The sequence below is a fragment of the Hordeum vulgare genome, chromosome 7H (genome assembly GCF_904849725.1).
Source record: "Hordeum vulgare subsp. vulgare chromosome 7H, MorexV3_pseudomolecules_assembly, whole genome shotgun sequence".
NCBI lineage: Eukaryota > Viridiplantae > Streptophyta > Magnoliopsida > Poales > Poaceae > Hordeum > Hordeum vulgare.
The window spans coordinates 579275521-579288169 of NC_058524.1; positions in this window are offsets into that span (position 1 = coordinate 579275521).

The following is a 12649-nucleotide window of genomic DNA, read 5'->3' on the forward strand; positions in this document are numbered from 1 at the left end:
ATCTTTCCGCATCACGTTCTTTTTACGCGGTCGTGTTTTGAACGGCCCGGCCACTACCGTAAGGGGCTTTAGTCCCGGTTCGCCAACCGAGACTAAAGGGGCGGGACTAAAGGGCCTTTAGTCCCGGCCCTGTTTCAAGCCGGGACTAAATGTGCTTCATGTGGGCGCCATGTAGCGCCCTCAGGGGCAGACCCTTTAGTCCCGGTTCTTTACAAGGACCGGGACTAAAGAGTTTCAGATTTTGTTTATTTTTGGATTTTAGGGTTTTAGGGTTTAGGTGTTCGGGAGATTAACGTGATGCCTCGTTTGGTGTTCGGGAATTAGTTTTCATATAATTCTAAATAGAAATAATTATGCATATATATATAAGATTAACTTATCTTACAAGCGAGCATATATATACAATTATATGGAGATCTGAATTATCGGGACTAGAGCCCGTCTATTCGATTACATGGACGAACATCAGTAATGGCCCCTAGCTACACTAAATCGTCCTTTGTCATCTATAGCTTCCGTCCTCGGAAAGGTCGCGCGTTGCTCTGGTAGGACCTTCTCCAGCATGGCCGTGTACTATATAAGAAGAGGAGATGAATATGAATATCAATCATGATAACAAAGAATGACGGGTAAAAATAGAGGTGTGAATGTTCATTGCTTACGTCGAATCTGTGATCCTTGTGCTCAGAGGTAAACGTGCGAATGGTCTCGCAAACATAGTATCCGCATAGATGCGTTCCCCGTGGCTGCTGGTCGCACTTTACGAGAATAGAATATATATAATGAAAATAATAATCTAGCATCATAAATGTATTGAAAATAGAAGTATATCATACTACTACTTACCTGAGCCGCTCTAAAGGTCAGCTTCTCAGGAAAGTTACCGGGAGTCACGCACTTGAACCGCTTCCAAACCCTGCCCGACAAGGATAATGATTTGCTAAGTTTTTCATTAATTGATATATCAGAAAATCATCGAAAGAGACCGATAGAGCGCAAGAATGATTGAAATTACCCTTGAAGCATGTCCTGCAGGCTTTGGAACTGTTCCAAGGGTCTCGATAATGGGTCGAAGGCATCAACTCTTCCCTTATCAATTTGAATGTCCAACAGAATCCAATGGAAGCTGCACATGTATATATATATATATATATATATATATATATATATATATATATATATATATATATATATATATATATATATATATATATATATATATGTGTGTGTGTGTGGTGTGTGTGTGTGTGTGTGTGTGTCAGTAACTTATCAATTACACTTATAAGTGAATGGACACAACAGAGTAAAGACTCTCACCTGAAGTTGTATGGAAACAGTATGTGGTCACAGAAATTTTGATCTGTTAGAAACCTTAGAAGGTTTTCCTCCGTCTCCTTGGGTTTATCAGGTAGCGTCGCTATATGTATTTTATCTGGGTCAATAAACCCAATATTTAGGATGTTCCTACTTTTACAATCCAGAATCTTCATTCTGCATAATAGAGTACAAGTTATATATAGACAATGAATTGAAATAACTAAACAAGTTATATGTAGACAATGAATTGAAAAACTTACAAACAATAGCAACTCATAAGCGATTTGTCGAGGGCGTCGCCATTGTACATCTGGAAGAGTTCATCAAAGTCGATATGAATTTCTTCGGGACGGCCGTAGTACTCCCGTGGGACACTCACCACGATCATCGTTCTCCCATTCTTTGATTCACTTAAGTATCATGTATGCAAGTAACACATATTTGTTGGGAGATCATCTTTGCTGACCAAAGGCGCTCCCATGACAAACTGTGGCTTAGGGGCTACCACAGCCTTGGGTAACCTGTCGTCTTGGGAAGCCAGAATGTCTTCAACCGGGATACCCATTCATCCGCCCACTTCTTTGCTAATTCCAAATCTTGCCCCTGCACCGGAGGGGGGACATTCTCGGGTAACACCCTGAGGGGTGGGATCGACTGTTTGGCCTGTTGTCCAAGCTGAGGAACGTCTGATTTTTTCTTGCTTGTAGTTGAACTTGATTTGCTCCCACTTGCACTTGCACGTGATCTGCTCTTTTTCATTTCCTTCTGCAATGTGCGTATATAGTCATCAGGCTTATGTTGTAAGTCATACTATGATGGAAGGGTTGTGAAGTATTTTGCAAATGCTATTTGCTTCTCGGTGTATTCCGGGCGGGCTCGGGTTCCTTCTTTTTCATCTGCGCATCATGATGTTCCTTTGCTATCCTGGCGTTTTCCTCGGGGGTACGATCATAAGGTCTGATAGGAAGATTAGCATGAGGTACCTTTGGGAGGGGCGACAGTTTGCGCTTTGGGGGGCTCCGTCGCTTAGAAATCGTCGGCGGAGCGTTCTTGCTGGCACGCTTCCGCTTAGTATCCGGAGCGGGCGGCGGCGGAGACGGACGACCCAAGTCCGGTGGCGGTGATCGAGATGGACTCGTGTTGTGCTGGCCGACGTCATGTGGAGTGCTTGGAGATGATGGAGGTGTAGGTGACCTGCGACGACTCGGAGGCGGTGTTGTCCTTGGGGCCGAGCCTGGAAGCTTGATGTAGTTCTTGTCCCATAGGATGACTCCATCCGATACTTCTCCGAGTGTCCTCTCATCTTCGGGTCCAGCTATGTCGAGCTCCATATCATTAAACCCCGTCATGATTTCATCCACCCCGACTTTAGCAAAGCCACCTGGAATCTCACGGCCATGCCAGCGTGCATCAGGGCCAGAAGGTAAAGCTTGTCCGACGGCCACCTTCATGGATATGTTCTTGAATTTCTGATGGAGTTCACATGATGTTGACTCCTTGATTCCATCCACGGGGTAGCCGGGACCGCCCTCTATCATTCTTCGAGCATCGTCGGGCGGGGCCTCAGATTCAGCCACGCTGCTTTTCCGCTTAGATGGGGCGCCGGTAATATCAAGTGCAGGATCTTCCTGGTGCGCTACTCCTCTAAGCTCATCAATCTGCTTCTGTTGCTCGTTAATCCTAGCAAGCAACTGGTTGAACTTGTCATTCTCCTCTCGTGCTGCCGCTTCTTTGCTCTCGCTCGGCTTATGTAAGTGTCTTGGTCTCTGGCAAACCCAAGCCAGCACGGGTAAGAAGGACTGAAGCCTTGCGTTCGTCCTCCATGTTCGTCATTGTCGAGGACCAGTGTGAGCAAATCTTTCTCTCTATCTGAAGTGAACTTTCTTTTTCCCTCCTTAATTTCTTTCACTATCTTTTTCCAATTCTCCCTGGGTATCCTAAGACCGTCACTGCAGATGAGGTCCCCTGTTTCTTCGTCGTACGAACCACCATGCGCAAGGAACCAATTTCTTGCTCTCAATTCCCACTCATCACGGAGTGGTTCAGGTACGATGCCTTTAGCTAGCAGATCTTGCTCTTTCTTATCCCACTTTGGGATGGCAGTCTCATAGCCCCCTGGCCCCAGCTTGTGGTGATATTTCTTCTTGTCGGCATTTATCTTGTTCTTTGCTGATAATACCTAGGCATCTTCTGACTCCTTGTACTCTTGAAATGCCTTTCAGTGATTTGCCTGCTTGGCTAGATACTCCTCGAATACTGGCACTTTCTTTGTCTTCAGATAGTTTTTCCATAGCTTCTTCTTCCAGCTACGGAACAGTTCGGCCATCTTCTTTAGAGTCGACTGCTTGACTTTGGCCCTCAGTTTGTCTACGGCGTCTTCATTCTCACATTCTGGCAGGTTGAAATGTGACATGAGATCATTCCAAAGATTATCTTTGTACCTTTCGGCGACATAGTCACTATCGGCTGCCCCTTTGCGCTTGTTCCACTCCCGAACGCTGATCGGGACGTGATCCCTAACGAGAACTCCGCATTGCTTCTTGAATGTGTCAGCAGCATTTTTAGGAAGCTTGGGTTCGCCCGTAGGCAATATCACCTCAAAGGTGTAATGCGTCCGTGCATCCAACTTTCTAGTCGGGCCTCGTTTCGTAGCTTTGCTCGATGTGGAGGCCTAAGAGGGAGAAACATTCGTCAAATGAATGTATATGTATACAATATAGAGCTATCTCCAATATTTTGCACATATTACAAGTGATTGTCGAACTTCATATGTATACCTCGCCGGACTTTATTATTTCTTCACCGGCTTCTCCATCAGTGGAGCTATCACCTTCTCCGTCATTGGACCTATTTCCTGCCCCGCCGGCTTCATCTTCGTGTCGGTCGACCTCCATTCCATATCCGGAGGGGTTTAGATATGACGACGGAGATTCAGCTGGTTCAACGTCGGGGCCGTCTTTGATTATATCTTCGAGAAGTTCTTCCTCTTCGAGGTTCCTGATATGTGGATCCATAGTTCTGCAAAAAACGGACATTTGATTAACTAATAAACTAACAAACTATATAAGAGGGGTTGGAAACTTCGAAGTGTCGTTTTATATAGGAGGACCTTTAGTCCCGGGTCTTGGCTAGAACCTAAACTCTAAAATATGTCTAACGGATTCTCTTAACCTTTAAGGATTTAACAAAATGGCGACATTCTAGATGTGTAGAAAATGATCCTATTTTTCATGATCTCATCTACCCTTCTATATGTCACATTATTCTATCAGGAACTCCGTTCCAAAACAACTTTAGTCCCGGGTCGTGGCTCCACCCGGGACTCCTAGATTTTTGCATAGTATTCAAAGTAGGAGTACTTTTCCAATTTGAGCATTCAATAAGCAAAACCAAATCGTAAAATAAAGTAGTATTCAAATTAGCATGCATTCAATTATAAGCAAATACATCATCTCTTTTGTCCGTACATCGTCGAATATTATCACTAATACTCCTCGAATACTATCATACATATAGCATCACTGATACATCTAGAACCGTAGCGCCCGACGGGTATCGTCGCGGGCGGTGGACACCCAAAGAGAAGGAACCATCACAGGATCATAGCTCCAGTGAGATCCTCGAAGAACCTGCCAGGTATGCTCGAACCTGCCCTCCAACGCAACCATGTAGCGACGGACGTGCTCATCCTCCTCGCTGACACGGTGACGTACCACCTCCGCGGTGTCCGGAAGCCTCGGCACCGTCACTGGCCCACGCGACCGCCACCAAACAAGGATCGGGTCAACAACGGGCTGGCTCCTCACCAACCTACGCCCCCGGAAGGTAGCACCTCCCAATACCAGCCGGGCGGAGCCCATTCCCGGACAGGGCCCCTTTGATCAAGCAGGTGTCCTCCGCCGAGGATGCGGGATAGGCATCGTAAAATGAACTAAAAAAATAAACTAGTTCTATTAATTTTATTGCTAAAAATAAACTATTAACACTTAAGCATATACAATAGCAAAATTAAAACTATTAACACTTAAGCATATACAATAGCAAAATTAAGCAATAATCTAAGAAACACTATTAACACTTAAGCATATACACTATACAATAGCAAAATTAAATGACAAAAAATATATTTCTTCTTCTTGTAACCCTAACCTAATTTTTCCTCTTCTTCTATTTCTCCTCTTCTTCTACTTCTTCTTCTAGTTCTACCTCTCCTCTTCTTCTACTACTTCTCCTCTTCTCTTCTTCTACTTCTCCTCTCCCCCTCTTCTAATTTTTTCTCTTCTTGTACTTCTCCTCTTCTTCTATTTTTCCTCTTCTTCTCCTCTCCTCCTCTTCTTATTCTCCTTTTTCTTCTTTTCTTCTCCTCCTCTTCTTATTTTCCTTTTTCCTAATCTTATTTTCTTATTTTTGTTCATATTTCTTCTTCTTGTAACCCTAACCTAATTCTAAATATTACTAACCCTAATAATCTAGCACAAACCTAATAACAATAGGAATTAAATGACAAAAAACAATCTTTTTCTTTTTCTTCTTTTCTTCCCTTTTTCTTCCTTTCTTATCCTTTTTCTTCCTTTCTTCTCCTTTTTCTTCTTTTCTTCTCCTTTTTATTCCTTTCTTCTCCTTTTTATTCCTTTCTTCCCTTTTTCTTCTTTTCTTCTCCTTTTTCTTCCTTTCTTCTCCTTTTTCTTCCCTTTTTCTTCTTTTCTTCTCCTTTTTCTTCTTTTCTTCTACTGGTCGGAGTGTTGGGGAGGAGGGGGCGGGGGCTTACCGGCCGGAGGTGTAGACGGCGCGCGGCGAGGAGGACGGCGGCGCGTGGCGAGGAGGGCGGCGCGCGGCGAGGAGGACGGCGGCGGCGAGGAGGACGACGACGACGGCAGGCGGCGGCGAGGAGGACGGTGGGCAGCCTGACGACGTCGTCGAGGTCGTCGGTGTGCCGCGCCGGGAAGGAGAACGAGAGGAAGAAGAGAAACGAACGATTTGGGCTGGAATTTTTCTAACTCCCGCTTATATAGGTGGATCTTTAGTCCCGGTTCGGGGCTCGAACCGGGACTAAAGACCCCCTTTAGTCCCGGGTGGAGCCACGACCCGGGACTAAAGGCCCTTTTTCGGCAGACCAAAAGGCGGGAAGCAGGGGCCTTTAGTCCCGGTGCGGAGCTCCAACCGGGACTAAAGGGGTCTTTAGTCCCGGTTGGAGCCACGCACCGGGACTAAAGCCCCTCCTCGGCAGGCGGCAGGCGAGGGGCTTTAGTCTCGGGTCGTGGCTCCGCCCGGGACTAAAGCCCCTCCTCTGCTGCACGATAAGTTTAGTCCCACCTCGTCCGGCGAGGGGGACTAACACTTGTTTATAAGCCCCGTCGCAGCTACTCCATCGAGCTCCTCTCTAAAGCAAGCTTACGGGCCTAAACTGACTATAAATTTAAAAATTGAAACTATATTTGAAATTGTGGAGAAACTTAAACCTGAATTCAAAGTGAGCTCACTTTGAATTTAGGTTTAATTTTATTTACAAATTCTCATATAGTTTCAATTTTTTTCTATTTTCAAAATGAACTATTTTTTTATTTTCAATTAAAAACTATGTTTATTAAAATTCTTTTTGCATATTTGAGAATTTGACAAAACTATGATAATGAAAAGTGTTTGAAATTGAATAAATAATTCAAAACTATTTTCTATTTTCAAAAGTAATTATTTTGACTATCCAAACTATTAACTATTTTGTTATTTTCAATTAAAAACTATGTTTATTAAAATTCTTTTTGCATATTTGAGAATTTGACAAAACTATGATAATGAAAAGTGTTTGAAATTGAATAAATAATTCAAAACTATTTTCTATTTTCAAAAGTAATTATTTTGACTATCCAAACTATTAACTATTTTGTTATTTTCAATTAAAAACTATGTTTATTAAAATTATTTTTGCATATTTGAGAATTTGACAAAACTATGATAATGAAAAGTGTTTGAACTTGAATAAATAATGCAAAACTATTTTATTTTTTCAAAAGTAATTATTTTGACTATGCAAACTATTAACTATTTTGTTATTTTCAATTGAAAAGTGTTTGAAATTGAAAAGCACTACAAATGAACTCTGAAAATGTTGAAAGTTGGCATGCTATCATCATTTCACCCACATAGCATGTGTTAAAAAGTTGAGAGGGCTACGACAAAAACTGGATGCACTTCGTGTACAAAACGGACAATCTCTCTCGAAGTATCAGGGTTTCGAACGAGAACTCATCTCTTACAAAGGGATTTCATTTTTTTGAACTTATTTGAACTCCATACTTTTTGTGTGTTCAAAATGCACCATTCAAATGCACATCACAAAATTTCAACAATTTCTGACTTCATTTGGTATTCTTCGTGCATTTACTTAATGTTTTTTGAGCTAGTTGACCCTGAAATTGAAAAGCACTACAAATGAACTCTGAAAATGTTGAAAGTTGGCATGCTATCATCATTTCACCCACATAGCATGTGTTAAAAAGTTTAGAGGGCTACGACAAAAATTGGATGCACTTCGTGTACAAGACGGACAATCTCTCTCGAAGTATCACAGTTTCGAACGAGAACTCATCTCTTACAAAGGGATTTCATTTTTTTGAACTTATTTAAACTCCATACTTTTTGTGTGTTCAAAATGCACCATTCAAAGGCACATCACAAAATTTCAACAATTTCTGACTTCATTTGGTATTCTTCGTGCATTTACTTATTTTTTTTGAGCTAGTTGACCATGAAATTGGAAAGCACTACAAATGAACTATGAAAATGTTGAAAGTTGGCATGCTATCATCATTTCACCCACGTAGCATGTGTTAAAAAGTTGAGAGGGCTACGACAAAAACTGGATGCACTTCGTGTACAAAACGGACAATCTCTCTCGAAGTATCACGGTTTCGAATGAGAACTCATCTCTTACAAAGGGATTTTAGTTTTTTGAACTTATTTAAACTCCATACTTTTTGTGTGTTCAAAATGCACCATTCAAAGGCACATCACAAAATTTCAACAATTCGTGACTTCATTTGGTATTCTTCGTGCATTTACTTATTTTTTTTGAGCTAGTTGACCCTGAAATTGAAAAGCACTACAAATGAATTCTGAAAATGTTGAAAGTTGGCATGCTATCATCATTTCATCCACATAGCATGTGTTAAAAAGTTGAGAGGGCTACGACAAAAACTGGATGCACTTCGTGTACAAAACGGACAATCTCTCTCGAAGTATCAACGTTTCGAACGAGAACTCATCTCTTACAAAGGTTTATTAAAATTCTTTTTGCATATTTGAGAATTTGACAAAACTATGAAAATGAAAAGTGTTTGAAATTTAGTACATTCCATACATGCATTATATAAAAGGTTTAATACATTATTACATTATTGCACCAATATTTCTATCTATTATTTCTGTTTTCTTCTGGGTCGTAGCCATGGAGAATCTTCATCATTCAGTAGGATGCTTGGGTCAGTTTTCACTTTGAAGGGCGGAATTTCATGAAACTTATTATAATCTTCTGACATGTCTGTCTTGTCATCTACTCCCACGACGTTTCTTTTCCCTGAAAGAACTATGTGGCGTTTTGGCTCATCGGACGATATCTTCTTTTGCTGATTTCTTTTTCTCGTTTTTGTAGTCCTTCACATAGAAAACTTGAGCGACATCATTGGCTAGGACAAATGGTTCGTCCATGCACGCAAGATTGTTGAGATTCACTGTTGTCATGCCGTACTTTTGGTCTACAACTACCCCACCTCCTGTCAGCTTCACCCATTTGCACCGAAACAAAGGGATCTTAAAAGTAGGTCCATAGTCAAGTTCCCATATCTCCTCTATGTACCCGTAATATGTTTCCAAACAGTGCCCATTATCGTCTGTTGCATCAAAGCGGACACCACTATTTTGGTTGGTGCTCTTTTTATCTTGGGCAACCGTGTAAAATATATTCCCATTTATCTCATACCCTTGGAAAGTACATATAGTCGAAGATGGTGGCCTGGCCAAACAGTACAGCTGATCTCCATAGGTGTCGTCATTCATGAGATGTGTCTGCAACCAACTGACGAAAGTCTTCTCGTGTTCCCCTTTAATCCAAGAGTCAGCCTTCCCCGGGTTTTCGGAGCGTAGAATATTCTTGTGTCTCACGATATACGGAGCCACCACGGTGGAATTGTGTAGAACTGTGTAGTGTGCTTGAGAGAAAGAATGCCCGTCCATACATACTTTTTCTTTCCTTCCTAGTGTGCCTTTTCCTGTCAGCCTACCCTCATACCGAGATTCAGGAACACCAATCGGCTTAAGGTCAGGAAGAAAGTCCACACAAAACTCAGTGACCTCCTCTGTTCCATAACCCTTGGAGATGCTTCCTTCTGGCCTAGCACGGTTACGAACATATTTCTTTAAGACTCTCATGAACCTCTCGAAGGGGAACATATTGTGTAGAAACACAGGACCGAGAATTCTAATCTTTTCGACTAGGTGAACTAGGAGGTGTGTCATTATATTGAAGAAGGATGGCGGGAACAACAACTCAAAGCTGACCGGACATTGGACCACATCAATCTGTAACCCTGATAGACTTTCTCGATCGATTACCTTCTGAGAAATTGCATTGAGGAATGCACATACCTTCAAAATTGCCAAGCGAACATTTTCCGGTAAAATTCCCCTCAATGCAACCGGAAGCAATTGTGCCATAAGCACGTGGCAGTCATGAGACTTTAGGTTTTGGAATTTTTTGTCTTTCATATTTACGATTCCCTTTATATTCAACGAGAAGCCAGTTGGGACCTTGATACTGAAAAGGACTTCAAAGAAGATTTCCTTCTCTTCCTTAGTAAGAGCGTAGCTGGCACGCCCTTGAAACTGCCCTGGATGCATGCCATCTCTTCCTTTATGACTTTCCTGGTCCTCCCGTGCTTCCGGTGTATCTTTTGACTTCCCATACAAGCCCAGGAAGCCTAGAATATTCACGCAGAGATTCTTCGTCAGGTGCATCACGTCGATTGCCGAGCGGACCTCATGGACTTTCCAGTAGGGTAGCTCCCAAAATATAGATTTCTTCTTCCACATGGGTACGCGCTTATCAGGGCCGTTAGGAACAGGTTGGGTGCCAGGACCCTTTCCAAAGATTACTTTTAAATGTTTGACCATATCAAATATTTCAACACCAGTACAGATGACATGCTTCCTCTGGGGTTCTACCTTGCCATTGAAATGCTTGCCTTTTTTATTTAAGGGATGCTTGGGCGGAAGAAAACGATGATTGTACGGGTACACATTCTTCCTACATTTGTCCAGATATATACTTTCTGTCTGATCCAAATAGTGCGTGCATGCATTGTATCCCTTGTTTGACTATCCTGAAATGTTACTAAGAGCAGGCCAATCATTGATGGTTACGAAAAGCAACGCTCGAAGGTCAAATTCCTCTTGTTTGTGCTCGTCCCACACACGTACACCTGGTTCGGCCCACAGCTGTAAAAGTTCATCAACTAATGGCCTTAGGTACACATCAATATCGTTGTCGGGTTGCTTTGGACCTTGGATAAGCACTGACATCATAATGAACTTCCGCTTCATGCACAACCAAGGAGGAAGGTTGTAGATACATAGAGTAACGAGCCGGGTGCTGTGACTGCAACTCTGCTCCCCAAAAGGATTCATGCCATCTGTACTCAGACCTAACCATAAGTTCCTTGCGTCAGCTGCAAATCTCGGGAACTCTCTCTCGATTTTTCTCCACTGCCGACCATCAGCGGTGTGCCTCAACTTATCGTCTTTCATACGATCTTCCATCTGCCATCGCAACAACTTCGCATGATCTTTATTTATGAACAGACGTTTCAACCGTGGTATTATAGAAGCATACCACATCACCTTGGCAGGAACCCTCTTCCTGGGTGGCTCAACCTCAATATCACCAGGGTCATCTTTTCTGATCTTATACCGCAATGCAGTGCATACCGGGCATTTATCCATATTCTCGTACTTCTCACCGCGGTAGAGAATGCAGTCATTAGGGCATGCATGTATCTTCTGCACGTCTAATCCTAGAGGGCAGACAAGCTTCTTTGCTTCGTACGTGCTCGCGGGCAATTCGTTCTTTCTTGGAAGCATCTTCTTCATCAGTACCAGCAACTTTTCGAATGACGAGTCAGTCACACCGGTCTCTGCCTTCCACTTCAGCAATTCCAGTGTGCTACCCAGCTTCTTCTGGCCATCTTCACAAGTTGGGTACAACAATTTGTTGTGGTCCTGTAACATCTGCTCGAACTGCAATCTCTCATTTTCTGTGTCGCAACCTCGTCGTGCATCAGAAATGACCCGGCCAAGATCATCAGCGGGCTCATCTGGTTCCCGTTCTTCATCCTGATCTTCTTCTTCATTGTCTTCCATTGCGGTATCAGCATACTCAGGGAACATAGATCGGTAGTTGTCATCATCATTCTCTTCTTCTTCATCGTCGCCTTCCATCATAACCCCTCTTTCTCCGTGCTTGGTCCAAACATTATAGCCCGACATAAAACCGGACCGAAGCAGGTGGCTCTGAATGACTCTTGAGGAAGTGTAATCCTTTTCATTCCGACATTCAACACATGGACAAAACATATAACCACCACCATGCTTGTTCGCATCGGCTGCATCTCGAAAAGAATGCACGCCTTCTCTGTAAGCGGTTGTGCGTCGATCACCGTAGATCCATGGATGGCTCATCTGTGTTATACGACAGTATATCAAATACAACCACGATCCTAAAAATTAGTACCGCACGGTCTAAACGAGGAAATATAGTTGCTAACCTTTTAGAATAAGTAGAAATAAAGAGGAAGAGGTTTAAGCGTGGCTCAGACATCTCATATCGTAGTTGTGTTCGGTGAACTGAAGCGGCATCGCTCTAACACACATTTCAACAAACACCTCTAGTGCATCAAAAAAAGTGGAGAGCTAGCACACACCCACAATCCTCCATCCAAGAAAAATGCAAGGAAGAGGGGAGAGGGGGGCTGTGCTATATATAGGCAGAGGACTTTAGTCCCGGTTTGAGACACAAACCGGGACTAAAGGTGGCGCACATGCGGGCTGCACACCGCGTAGCCCTTTAGTCCCGGTTTGGGACACCAACCGGGACTAAAGGCTCCTTACGGGCCGGGACTAAAGCCTCGAGGGAGGCATTGCGATTTGGGGCGACGTGGCCGGGCCTTTAGTCCCGGCCCAGAGGCAGGCCGGGACTAAAGGGTCCCGGCCAAAGGCCCGTTTTCCACTAGTGGGCTGGTCTGTGTTGTGCAGAATCGCTGGCCACTAGCATTATGGCCAGTGC